Source organism: Hippopotamus amphibius, unplaced genomic scaffold (assembly GCF_030028045.1).
Source record: "Hippopotamus amphibius kiboko isolate mHipAmp2 unplaced genomic scaffold, mHipAmp2.hap2 H_1, whole genome shotgun sequence".
Taxonomy (NCBI): domain Eukaryota; kingdom Metazoa; phylum Chordata; class Mammalia; order Artiodactyla; family Hippopotamidae; genus Hippopotamus; species Hippopotamus amphibius.
The window spans coordinates 2,061,097-2,075,274 of NW_026648280.1; the positions used below are offsets into that span (position 1 = coordinate 2,061,097).

At 41.6% G+C, this 14,178-nt stretch overlaps 1 pseudogene; it reads right to left on the minus strand.

The window, feature by feature from the left end:
- Window positions 1-7,821: 7,821 nt before the first annotated feature.
- On the minus strand, window positions 7,822-7,913 carry LOC130843070 (U6 spliceosomal RNA; annotated as a pseudogene).
- Window positions 7,914-14,178: the final 6,265 nt, after the last annotated feature.

Below are 14,178 nucleotides of genomic sequence, written 5' to 3' on the forward strand. Positions count from 1 at the left end.
TCTGTCTGCACATGGATGCATCTCTTTGTGTTTCCCATATATATATGTGTGTGTTGCTCATATATATATATATATATATATATATATATCCTATTTTTGTTTGTTTAGTAATAGGAAATTCATAATTTGTCTATAGATCTCTTGTTTCCTCAGTTAACAAGAGCTATTCTTATTTACCATTATATCAAGAATTCTAACAGAATAATTTGGACCGATAATCATCTAATTTTAAAAGTTAAAAATACAAATTAATAACTAATTCAACTGCAGAAATCAGTAGAGTTATAGCTGTTGAGCTAGATTAGGAAAAAAAAAAATTTTCCTGGTGCAGAAATCAAGGAAGAAGTTAGAGACACGGGTGTCACTGCTGATGAACACAAAGGAGCTGAAAGCAGGGAAACATGATGCTATTAACACAGAGGTATCCATCAGCCACTGCTTTGGATTCACAATAAGAGTAATGCAAAGACTCAAAATGGAAGAGAGACAATAGAAGTAGACAAAGGATCTCACCAGGACCAGGATGGTTCGTGTGGCTCTGACCTCATGGGAAGGTCTAGGGGAGAGTCTGTTGCTGTGAATGTGTTGGACTTGTTGCTTGTGCCTGTGCAGGACAAGAACCATGTACCCACTAGTCCAGATCATGAAACCCAAACATACAGCATCTATGGAAGATAATATAACTGCACGTAATAAGCTGATAAATGTGTCTGGCGTGAGTGAGGAACAGTATCCATAATTCATTTTTACACTCATATTTTTACTACTTCTTGGGCCAATTACTCTAATAGGAATGCAGGCATTTACCAAGAGTTGTAGGATCCTGAGAAGGACACTACAGAAGCCAATGCACTTTGGGGATCAAATTCTGAAGTCCATCCACAAAGAGGTTCTGGGGCAAAACTTAACGGCTTGGAAGGCACTCAGAAGGCAGGTAGTGCTGAGAGAAACCCCTCTGGCCACCCTGTATAAATAGAAGAAAAGTTTACACCCAGCATCATCCAGGAAACTTTTCAATCCAAAAGCTGCCATTGTCTGTGGGATCCCTCAGGAGAAGAGAGCGAAGTTGTTGGCTAAGGTCAGTTGGCTGACAATCTGATCTCTGGGTCTCAACTTGTAACCAATCAACAAAGTGAAATTATAAAGACAAAGGAGAGAGGAGTTTCCCAGGATCCCAGCTCCAGTCTGAGTGAGGAAGATAATTTCCATTTCCAGGTTGGCATGCCCTTCACTTTCATATCTAGGAGATATTGATTTTAATTTGAGATATAAATAAATAAATGCTAGAAAGATAAATGAACATAAATGTGTCATCTTCTTCTGCTTGGCTGTGTCTACTGCTGAACACAGCATGATTTCCTCTCTTTTGGTAACACATTTGTTACTTTAAATGGATTTTAAGAGTATGTGCTTATGGGTGTAGTGGTTATTAATTAAGGTCTTATGGTGGAATCCATCCAAGTGTTCATATGAGGGGGTATTTGAATAAATGATGCAGGTATTTTTCTACAGCCACGAACTGAATGAAGATCATTTTCATCCATATAAGAAGTTACCTTCAGGATATATTCTTTTTTTTTTTTTTTGGCCGTGCCACGTAGCTTGCAGAATCTTAGTTCCTCAACCAGGTATGGGACCCTAACCCCTGCACTGGGAGCATGGAGTCTTAACCACTTGACTGCCAGGGAAGTCCCAGGATATATTCTGAAGTGAGAAACAGCAAGTGGGTTAGAAGGTGCTTAGTATTCTATAATTATTCTTATGAAGGAATAAGAATATAAATAATGTAAATAATACACATTTTCTCTCTACCTATCTATACAATTACATTAAAAACTATTAAAGAAGGAACCAGGCTTCCTAGGTGGCATAGTGGTTAAGAATCTGCCTGCCAATGCAGGGGACACAGGTTCGAGCCCTCCTCCAGTAAGATCCCATATGCCACGGAGCAACTAAGCCCGTGCGCCACAACTATTGAGCCTGCGCTTTAGAGCCTGTGAGCCACAACTGTTGAGCCTGTGTGCTGCAACTACAGAAGCCCATGTGCCTAGAGCCCATGCTCCACAACAAGAGAAGCCACGGCAATGAGGAGCCCGCGCACCACAACGAAGGGGAACTCCCCCTCGCCACAACTAGAGAAAGCCCGTGTGCAGCAACGAAGACCCAACGCAGCCAATAAAATTAATTAATTAATTTAAAAAGGATTTTTTTAAAAAAGAAGGAACCACAAACTTCAATGAGTAATGATATAAACAGGAAGAGATGAAACTATACAGGGACAGGAATAGAAACTGGACATGTCTGAATTAATTTACCTCATTTATAATTGTGACTTTGGGGCAAATATAAATATTTTATATATTTATCAAATTATATTATGTCAAAATGAAATTAAAACAATCAATCAAATTTAATAGCAAAGTAATACAAATATGTAAATCTCACTGTGTGATAAAGTTGCAGTCTACCCATACAAAATAGGAATATGAGAACATTAAAAAAAAAAGATTTGACTGTAGATTTCTACTGGAATATGTCTATGCAAAATACCTACAGAGATTTGAAAATTTTACTTATATTTATATTTGGATAAAATATTGATAATTAAAATTAATGTCTGCTATACAAGAGATTAGCCACACTGATCAAAATGATAGAAAAATTGAAACAAAAACAATTTCAGTAAAAATTATATAATTTTAAACTTGTTTGGAAGAATGAACTTTAACTTCATCTGTATTTGTTTAAACCATATATGTATATTCTCTCTTTTCCCGATAAACAGATCTTCAGATGACAGCCCTGTCCAGAGTAATTACCATCCAAATTACTCAGGTTGTGTTCTCCAAATGCAATTTCTCATGAAAGCAAATCTTTAAAAACAATTGCCAGTTCCACAACTAGGGCAGGAAATTTTCAAGATGGAACATTTATTCAAGCCAGGATGGTAGGACACTCTACAAGACAGCTGGGGTCACGTGAGAATAAGGATGCCACAGGATTCAACTTGAAAAGAATCTCACTCCACAGCCATGATACAAATTAAGTCTCAAAGAAAAGTACTTGGATAAGATTTAAATGTATCAGGTACTTTAAATATCCACATGCTCCTAATACTACAAAGTCACAGCCAAAAGGCTTTCAGAAAGGTAAGAAATTGATTAGTTATCCTGAAAGCTGAAAAATAAATGGAAACATGAATAATTTCTCCTGTCTTTCCACTATAGACAATTTCACGGTAATCAAATAGGGGATAAGGGAAAGTTTTTCTGTAGAAGAATTCTCAGTGAAAATACAAAAATGGTAACAGCATATTAACATTTTGCTTCCTCTAGTATAGTAGCAGACCTACAGAATGATCATCACTGACAGCTGCAACCAACAGATGACAGGCTGTGGGAAATTGATGTTGGGCACATGGTCCCTCGTGTCCCAGAAAGGGCTACATGCAGCCTGTCATAATGGCCCCCAGTTGTAGGCGATGAGAACAACACTGTACTGCCTGGGAAGTATCCTTGACAAAAAGCTGAACCTACATTCAACCATCTTTTAGAGAAAATTATGCATTTTTTGGCCATTTAGGAAATGTGTTAGACAATATCAAAAGGATGAAGTTAACTAGTAGAATGATGGAAAGGATTCTGTGCAAGTGACCCATTTTCTTCTCCACAAAAATTTTAAAAAGTTTTTAAGGAGGGGGAAATATTACCTTAAAGTGGTTTATCCCACTACTGGGCATATACCCAGAGAAAACCATAATCCAAAAAGAAACATGTACCATAATGTTCATTGCAGCACTATTTACAATAGCCAGGACCTGGAAGCAACCTAAATGCCCAGCAACAGATGAATGGATAAAGAAGATGTGGCACATATATACAATGCAATATTACTCAGCCATAAAAAGGAATGAAGTTGAGCTATATGTAATGAGGTGGATAGACCTAGAGACTGTCATACCTAGAGTGAAGTAACCCAGAAAGAGAAAAACAAATACCATATGCTAACTCATATATATGGAATCTAAAGAAATGGTACCGATGAACCCAGTGATAGGGCAAGAAAAAGGATGCAGATGTAGAGGACATGGGGTTGGGGGGGTGGGGCAAAGGGGAAGCTGGGACAAAGTGAGAGAGTAGCATAGACATATTTACACCACCAACTGTAAAATGGATAGCTAGTGGGAAGTTGCTGTATAACAAAGGGAGATCAACTCGATGATGGGTGATGTGTTAGAGGGCCAGGACGGGAGGGTGGGAGGGAGTCGCGGGAGGGAGGGGATATGGGGATATATGTATAAATACAGCTGATTCACTTTGGTGTACCTCAAAAGCTGGTACAAGAGTATAAAGCAATTATATTCCAATAAAGAGCTAAAAAAATAAATAAAAATAAATTAAAAATTAAAAATTAAAAAAATAATAAAATAAAGTGGTCTAAAAGACGAAATGCGGACTTACCTGGTGGCACAGTGGTTAAGAATCTACCTGCCAATGCAAGGGACACAGTTTTGACCCCTGGTCCAGGAAGATCCCATATGCTGCAGAGCAACTAAGCCTGTGTGCAACAACTATTGAGCCTACGCTCTAGAGCCCGTGAGCCACAACTATTGAGCCCACGTGTTGCAACTACTGAAGCATGTGTGCCTAGAGCCCTTGCTCCGCAACAAGAGAAGTCATTGCAATGAGGAGCCCAGGCACCGCAACAAAGAGTAGCTCCCACTCACAGCAACTAGAGAAAGCCCACGTGCAGCAACGAAGACCCAATACAGCCAGAAAATAAATTAAAAAATAAACAAATTTTAAGGAAATAAAAAAATAGGCAAAACATTTGAACACATATTTCACTAAAGGTGATATATGAATCATAAATAAGCACATGAAAATAAGTTCAGTATTATTATTTAAGGAAATATGAATGAAAACCATCGTGAGGTTCCCACTGCACACTCATATTGGTGGGTAGCATTAAAAGACTGACAATATCTAGGTGTTGAAGATATGAAGAAAAGTGGAAGTCTCACATGTTGCTGGTAGGAATGCAAAATAGTAAAAATAAATTTGGAAACACTGGCAGTTAATGAAATTAATCATCCACTTATTCCTAAGGATAAACTACAAGAGAAATGGAAACCTGTGTCCACAGAAATATGTATTCGCACATTTCCAGGAACTTTATTCTTCAAAGCAGACAACTAGATAACAAAACCAAACATCCATCCACAGAAGAATGGTTAAGAAATTTTTATGTTTATAAATGGAATACTACCCATTAATATGAAGGAACAAGCCACTGATACAAAGGGGAAAAAACTATCAATTTCAAAGCATTATAGTAAGTATGGATGTGTGCATCATTGATGTCAACAACTGCCTTAGAGAAACCAAAAGCCTTCCTACGGAGACTGGACGTTAACATCTACCAGGAAAATGAAAGAAAGCCTGAGATCTGGCCCTCAGCTGCCCAGTTCTGATCAGCCACCCCAGGTGACATAATCAAAGATTTGCTCCTCACCTTGAGACGGGCTGGGACCTGGGACCTGAGGCCCGTTGCTGCAGTGCTTGCACTTGGACAAGCATCTCTTTGAACAGCAGAATACAAAGAAGCTATAAGGGACTAAAAGTAACTAGGTGCATGCAAAATTATAAACAATAAGATACAAAAGGCCAAAATCCAACTGCCACTTTTTTTTTTTAATATTTATTTATTTGGTTGCATTGGGTCTTAGTTGTGGCTCACCAGCTCCTTAGCTGTGGCATGTGAACTCAGTTGCAGCATGAATGTGGGATCTAATTCCCTAACCAGGGATCGAACCTAGGCCCCCTGCATTGGGAGCACAGAGTCTTAACAACTGTACCACCAGGGAAGTCCCCCAGCTGCTACTTTTGAGGTGCCTGCCTTCTGGAAGCAAAGGCAGTGTTCTACACATGATCCCTGCACAGGGCACCACCAAGGGGGCAGGCAGACCACGTAAGTTACCCCTCCAGCCAGACCCACCAATCCCTCCTGCCCTCCCCCCATTTAAGGGACCAGCTAGCCCCTCCTCAGGGAGTGAGCAAGGGCATCTGTTACTTGTTTTGGCTCCCTCCTGCTGCAGCACAAGTCCCAGTAAAGTCTTGACTAAATTTCTCACCTGGGCTCTTATCAATTTCTATTGATTAAAAAGATCCAAGAACCTGAGTCAGTAATAATTTCTGAGCTATACTAAATGCCTCAAGATTAAGGGCCACTGGGAGATGGGAGAGACCCTGCTGCACCCGTCAAGTTAAATGAATTGCACCATTTCTTGACTAGGACTCTTGCTTTGTTTTTTCTTTCTTTTTTTTTTTTTTTGAATGTGTGTGTGTTGTGGGGGGTGGGTTTAGTTCCCCGACCAGGGCTCAAAACCATACCCTTAGCAGTGAGAGTGCAGAGTCCTAACCACTGAACTGCCAGGGAATTCCCTCCATTTTCTTTATGTATCCCACAACTAGTATTTAATAGCAATAGGCGTTAGCCACTGTTTCAGAAATATAAAGCAGAGAAAATCCCTTCCCACAGGCGGATCACAGCCTCTGTTCTTTTATGCTATTTCTTTCTGCAGCCCTCTGCCTTTTAGATGTCATCTTCAATCTGATCATCAGACTCACTGATTCATTGTTTAAATATCCCCATCCTCCTATTTATTCTATTCAGTCCTTTTTTTTTTTTTGGCTGTGCTGCACAGCTGTGGGATCTCAGTTCCCCTACCAGGGATTGAACCCAGGGCCACAACAGTGAAAGCCCGGAATCCTTACCACTAAGCCACAAGGGAACTCCCTGTTCAGTCCTTTTTTTTTTTCTAAATAAATTTATTTATTTTTTATTTTATTTATTGGCTGTATTGATCTTCGTTGCTGCACACAGGCTTTCTCTAGTTTCCAGGAATGGGGGCTACTCTTCATTGCAATGCCTTCTTTTGTTGCAGAGCATGGGCTCTAGGCATGTGGCCTCAATAGTTGTGGCTTGCAGGCTCAGTAGTTGTGGCACCTGGGCTTAGTTGCTCTGCAGTATGTGGGGTCTTCCCAGATCAGGGATAGAACCTGTGTCCCCTGCATTGGCAGGTGGATTCTTAACCACTGTGCAACCAGGGAAGCCCAGTCTTTTCTTTATAAATGTTTTCCATAACCAACATTTTCCCAACTTCATTAAAGCATTATCTTCTTGTTCCTATGGCTTTTTTCTTTCATATCCTGGATTATTTTATCCTCTTATTTTTATTTCTTTGTACTTTTCTTCCAGCTCTTTATTCCATATAGTAAATGTTTCTTACTATGATTTTTGTGAGGTTGCCATTCTTCTTTCATATCTAGTTACTTTTCCCCACATGTATGAGTTGCTGTGTATGTGTGTGTTATGTGTAGGAAAGGTGAAGGTCGGGCCAGCTTCCCTGGCAGATGCAATAGTATATGAAATGAGGAGATGGACCAGGGAAGGGAGCCCAGCTTTCACCACAGTTGGTGACCACGCTCATCTATTTTCATCTTAACTTGGCCAGGGTGTTGGTGTCTCCTGAACTGGCATCCCAAAAGTCTGTGGGATGAGAGGGGATGGCCTGACAGCCCAGGGGCAGCCAATTTGCCTGATCTCTCTGAAAACACTCTTGCCAGATATCACAATATATTCCAACACCACAGTCTGAAGCTGCCATGGAAAGGTAATGACTGTCCTGAGGCCATGTATGTGGAAACTGAAACCGTGTGTGTGTGTGTGTGTGTGTGTGTGTGTGTGTGTGTCTGTGTGTCTGTGTGTCTGTGTGTCTGTGTGAATTAGCAAAGGGTTTCAGGACGGTGGGGAAGGGCACAAAATATGGAACTCTTCCAAAATTTGCATGTCATCCTTGTGCAGAGGCCATGCCAATCTCTTATTTTATTTTATGTCCTGTTGAAGTGAACATGAAACCACTGTTCTTTTACTCTTCCTCACCTCAGCTTTGGACTTTCATCTAGTCAAGTCTGAGATGATGTCCTTTATGGGTTTTTTTTAATCTTTTTATTTTATTCTATATTTTATTTTATTTTATCTTACTATTTTTGGCTGCATTGGGTCTTCATTGCTGCACGTGGGCTTTCTCTAGTTGCTGGGAATGGGGGCTACTCTTCCTTGCAGTGTGTGGGCTTCTCAGCTGAGTGGCTTCTCTTGTTGCAGAGCATGGGCTCTAGGTGATGGGGCTTCAGTAGTTGTGGCTCTTGGGCTTTAGAGTACAGGCTCAGTAGTTGTGGCGCATGGGCATAGTTGCTCTGCGGCATGTGGGATCTTCCCAGACCAGGGATCCAACCTGTGTCTCCTGCGTTGGCAGGCGGTTCTTAACCACTGTGCCACCAGGGAAGCCCTCCCTCATATTTTGGAACAGGACTCTGCTAGTTGCTGTCATCTGTGTTTTTCTCTAAGGTCTGATTTCCCTACTGCCATTTTGGGGTGTAATCAGCAGCTCTTGCAAGATCACCATCTCTCCCAGACCCAAAGCTATCTTGAGGTTTCTAGTCCACACATCAATTCCATAAATTATCCGAGTCTGCCTTCCCTGCAGCTGCCACATTAGATCAGGCCATACTGTCTCTGGAATATTCATTTCAAATTGACGCACAATTAATGAGACTTGCAAAGTGCCGAGCTCTGTGTAAACCACTGGGGATTCTGTGCGGAACAAAACAGGAAAAGATTCCTATCTATGGGGATGGACAGACAGTAAATAAGGCAAGTAAGGAGAGCACAGTTTGTCTGATGGAGATCGGTACTATGGAGAAAAACAAAGCTAGACGGGTAAATAGAGACCGACTTGGGCAGGGGGTGGGGAGGTGCTGAATTTTAGAAAACGGGTCCAGGGCAGCTCTCACCGAGAAGCAGATGTTTGAAAAAAGACCTGGACAGGATTCGAGGAGAGCTGTGGGTTCTCCTCCCGGAGACAGAGGAAGAGGGATAAAGGCCCAAAGTGGGGGTGAAGCCTCGAGGTTCGAGTGAGGGTGGTGCAGAGTAAGCAAAGGGGCAAGAGGAAGAGCTGAGGTGGTCAGGGCACCAGAGCCAGGTCAACACGGCCTCCAGGACACCATCAGGGCACTGTTTCTACACCGTGTCTGCAGTGTTTGGAGTGTGGGCAGAGGACTCTGCCACTCTCCAGACTCTCCTGACTGGGGTGAGGTTAGCGAACAGAGTCAGCTTGTAAACTCTAAGGGCGGGTTGACGGATATGTTACGGCCATTGAATCTGATGACATAAAAGACCTTGAACTTTGGACGGGTTTGTTTTCATGTTAATTTCACGTTTCTGATCATTCGTTTTTATTGAATTTTGTGAAACTGTGAAGCCACAGGGAGTGGAGAAGTTCTTTACCAGAAGCAATCTATGCCTTGCTCTGAATGACGGGAAGCCACTGGGGAACTTCCACAGAGCAGGGACTTGTCCAGACTCCCTTATAACAGGGTCCCTGTGATGGCTGCTTCGGGAATAAAAAGGATGGTGGGGGACTTCCCTATGCGATCCAGTGGTTAGGACTCTGCGCTTTCACTTCCCTGGCTCTGGGTTTAATCCTTGGTCATGGAACTAAGATCCTGGAAGCCACGTGGCATGGCCAAAAAAAAAAAGAAAAAGAAAGAAAAAGAAAAAAAGAAAGACTGATGGTAGGAGGGAAAGCCAGTTAGGAGTTGACCTCAGTGCAGTGGAGGGATAAAACGTGGTTTGATTATGGATATAAATTGAAAGCAGGTAATGTTAGGACTGCTGCAAAAGTCTCTTCTCTCAAGAAAACACTCCATCTGCTTCCCTAACTCTTCTCTCCTCTCCTGGGTGGTCACTCTCTCCACCACAAGTCAGGAAACACAAGTGCTGAGTTTTCCTGAAATCTCTTCCTGCACTTTCCCCCTAGTGAGTACATGACACCCGACTCCACATTTTCAAACCAGGAGCCTCTCCCCACTTTATCTCCTTTCTTTTCCTCAGTCCCCACAAGTTCATCAAACATCATGTGGTTTCTTTACATAAAATAAGCACCGCTCTTTCCCTTCCCACTAAATAATCTTGGTTTCAGCCCCTGTGACTTCTTTGTTGGACTAGGAACCCCTCCTGGGGTGCCTTCTGACTCACCAGCTCTGGATGCATAGGAGGAGAGAATTCCCTCCCCTTTACAGTGCCACATGGCTTGAGGGATCTTAGTTCCCCCGTCCCTGGGCAGTGAAAGTGTGGCGTCTTAACCACTGGACTGCCATGGAATTCCCAGGAGAAGAGGATGTTAGCCTTATTCTTTGCTTCACTTGCAATTCGCAAATCTTGGAAAACTGGAAAGTGTTAAGTTTGTATAAGACCTATTTAGGACAAAACTTGACCAGAACATATGTGAGATTAAACTTTATATCCCCACTTAAGTGCAAATGTTGTTACATATCACTGCAGCACAAAGATGAATGTGTTTGATTGTGGTCTATTGCCCCAGGCCCAGGGCTGTTACATAATACTATACTGGAAAGCTGGAGCTACAGCTGATGAAGATTCAACAGAGATTTCATCAACAGGCACAGTTTATCCAATCATGTCTTTAAGTGCATTACTGTCCCTGACCCTATAAAAGGGAGGAGCCTTGGGAAAGCACATCAGATGAGCCCAGTTCAGAAACTGAGTCACACAGCTGCTCAGCCATCAGCCCAGGATTACCCAGCTTGAAGTTCAGTCTTCTGAAGGAGGTGAGTTTCCTGAACAAAGTAAAATTTCCCATTTCGTGTATGTGAGTGTACATGCATGTGCGCATAACTATGGGGAGAAAATTCCTAGATATGGATGTCTCTCAAGCATGGGGGGTGGTCACTTGTGACAACTCTCCGGCTGTGCGAAATATGGCCTGAAGCAGACGACTCTTAGGAAAGTCCATTTGTCTGGCTTTGCTGTTTTTGTTAATTTGATGTTCTAGTAATTCGTTTTATTGCATCTTGTGGAAGTGTAGGTCCACGGCCAGCTGAAGTGAGGGTGAGGCTGAAATTGAGAGGGTGTGTGTCAGTTATTTAGCGGACTTTTATCAAGCGCTTACCATGCACCAGCAAGTGCTCCATGTGCTTCATAGATATTAGTTCTTTTAGCTCCCACAGCAGTTCTGAGCTGGGTGTTGTTAAAGATCAGAGCCCCCATGACCTTATGGGTAAAGTGTCTGGGGTCACACAGCTTCTAAACGCCAGGCGCCAGGTTAAGAACACTGGCTGTGTGTGTGTGTGTGTGTGTGTGTGTGTGTGTGTGTGTGTGTGGCGGTGGGGGGGGGAGCATGGGGGGAGGTTGTTGTGTTTTGGTTTTTATTGAGATAAAATTGACATATAACATTGTATTTCATGTATTGGGAAATGATCACCACAGCAAGTCTGGTTAACATCCGTCAGCATACATCATCACATTTATTTTTCTTGTGATGAAAATTCCCAAAACAGCAATTTCAAATTCCAAGTTCCTAGCCATAATAGTGCTCTACAGCCTTGTTTGTGTGAAACTCATTGCGTGTCTGCAAATGTGATCATGTGGTCTGTGTGCACCTGGGGTAGTCCAGAAAGAGAACCCGTGGGACTTCTTTGGCAGTCCAGTGGTTAAGACTCCTCACATCAACTGCAGTGGACACAGGGGCACAGGTTCAATCCCTGGCCAGGGAGCTAAGATCCTACATAGCACACAGTGTGATCAAAAAAAAAAGGAACTCTTAGGGAGTCCCAGATGAAGAAGGAGGTATGGATTATACAGAAAAAAAGAAACAAACAAAAAGACCAGTGTACCAGGATGTAGGAAACAGCCCCAACACCTACGATGGGGTGGGAGGGGTCAGGACAGGCCTGGGCAAAGCCTGGTGGAACCAGGAAGGACTTGGCACTTTTCCCTGAGAGCAAGAATGAGCCATGGAGGGAACTGGGTGGAGTGGTGGAGCCTGACCTAAGCAGATTAGCATTTTAAAAGGTTGACTGAATAGGTGTGATAAATGGATTAGGGGAGAGCAAAGATGTGTTCAACTTCTCCTGTAGGGTTTTTCCTAGAATCATCTTTGCCTCATTTATTGATGAGATCGTGTGACTAGTCTGATCAGATCACCAAGTGAGGTTGACACAAAGTAGACATCAGTTAACAGAAATTAATTAGGTATTTGGGAGCCCAGCTATCAATCCCAACAAACACCCACATTTTCTGATTTTTTTTTTTTTTTTTTTTTGGCTGTGTTAGGTCTTCATTGCTGGAGCAGGGTTTCTCTAATTGTGGCAAGCAGAGGCTACTCTTAGTTGTGGTGGCTTCTCTTGTTGTGGAGCACAGGTTTTAGGGTGCATGGGCTTAGTTGCTCTGAGGTATGTGGGATCTTCCTAGATCAGGAATCAAACCCATGTCCCCTGCATTGGCAGGCAGATTCTTAACCACTGCCCCACTGGGGAAGTCCCACAGATTTTCTGATTTTTGTGGCATGACATTTTCTTAAAAAAAAAAAATCCAGGGACTTCCCTGGCAGTCCAGTGGTTAAGACTCTGCGCTTCCAGTGCAGAGGGTGTGGGCTCCCTCCTTGGTCTGGAAACTAAGATCCCACATGCCTCGGGGCACAGCCAAAAAAAAAATATCCAGAAAAAGAAAAAAAAATTCTGGGAATTCCCTGGTGGTCCAGACTCCACACTTTCACTGCCCAGTGCTCGGTGTCCATCCCTGGTTAGGGGACTAGGATCTCACAAGCTGCATGGCACGCGGTCAAAAAAAATTATAAATCTTTGAAATGTTAACTATATATATAAAAAAGAAAAGAGCACAAAAATAGAGCAATGGTATAGAAAGAGGATTAAATCTTTTATCTGTTTGACATCTCAAGGGCTGTGCCTACAGTTACCCAGATCATGTGATTTGCAATCACAAATCCATAGGGAACAATGCAAACTCAGTTTCAACTCTGAATCCCACACTCCAGGGGGAAAAGATAGGCATTAGAAACAGATGGATATAAAATTATTATAACTTTGATAAAAATCAGGGAAGCAAATACATGTTTTTCACAAAGAAGGGTAATTGTTGATGGAAAAAAGAAAGACAGTAGAGGTGAAAGTAAAGGGAAAATTTCCTAGGGAATGTATCATTGTGCTGACATGGGGTGTAGCTGGCGTGGCTCTGCAGAAGTTTGTGTCTGATGTAGGAGTTTCCAACACAAGATGAGATCAAATGCATGGATTCTAGCCTGTCCTATTTCATTCACTTTAGTGTCCATTTTTAGTAATATTTTGTTTTCTTATAATGATTAAAAGAACATCTTTGTACTAGGTCATCGCCTTCATTCAGTTAAATCATATCCAATTACAATTTAAGACCCCATTTACTATTTAAAATTGAATGTTTTTATTGAAATGTATATACAGAAAAAAGAAAAGTTGAAAGTATACAGCTTGATGGATTTTTACAGAGAAACACTTCTGTGTAACTACCTCCAAGATCAAGAGGTAGACTATAGCCAGCTAAAACTGGAAGAACAGCATCCTAGGAACTCCTCTTTAGTCCCAGGCAAAATGGGATGGGGTCCTCCTATGGAGCCCTCCCTATGTACCTATCACACGATCTACTATTGTTTCCAAAATTTTACCCCACATCCTAAATAATATTGATAATATTTATATGCTTTTCAATGAACATAAAGGAGATATTGTTTGGTGCCTGGATTATTTCATTTGACATTGTGTTTTGTGGTTATTGTATGTTGTTGCATGAAGAAGTTCATTTCTTTTCATTGCTATCAAATATCCCTTTACATCAATTAATTGTAATCTGTCCCAGTTAAGTTCGATATTTGGATTGTTTACAGCATGAGAATATTATGAATTATGTTGATATTAACATTCTTGTATATGTCTTTGATGCACATGAGTATATTTTTCTGTTGAGTACATGCCGAGGCATCAAATTGATGAGTCACAGGGAGTGCATGAATACGGATTTAGTACATACTAGTCAAAGCATTTCCATCATGCATACTCACCAGCAGTGACTGAGAGTTCCAGGTGCTCGAATCCATGCCAGTGCCAACTCTATTTTTTTTTTAGTGATTCTGGTAGGTATTTTGTAGCATGTTGTTGTAGTTTTATTTTGCATTTCTGGGATGACTAACGAGGTTGCACTTTTCTCCATTTGTTTATTCACTAAATGTCCAGTAGAATTCATCCATGAACTGAAATGAATCTGAAT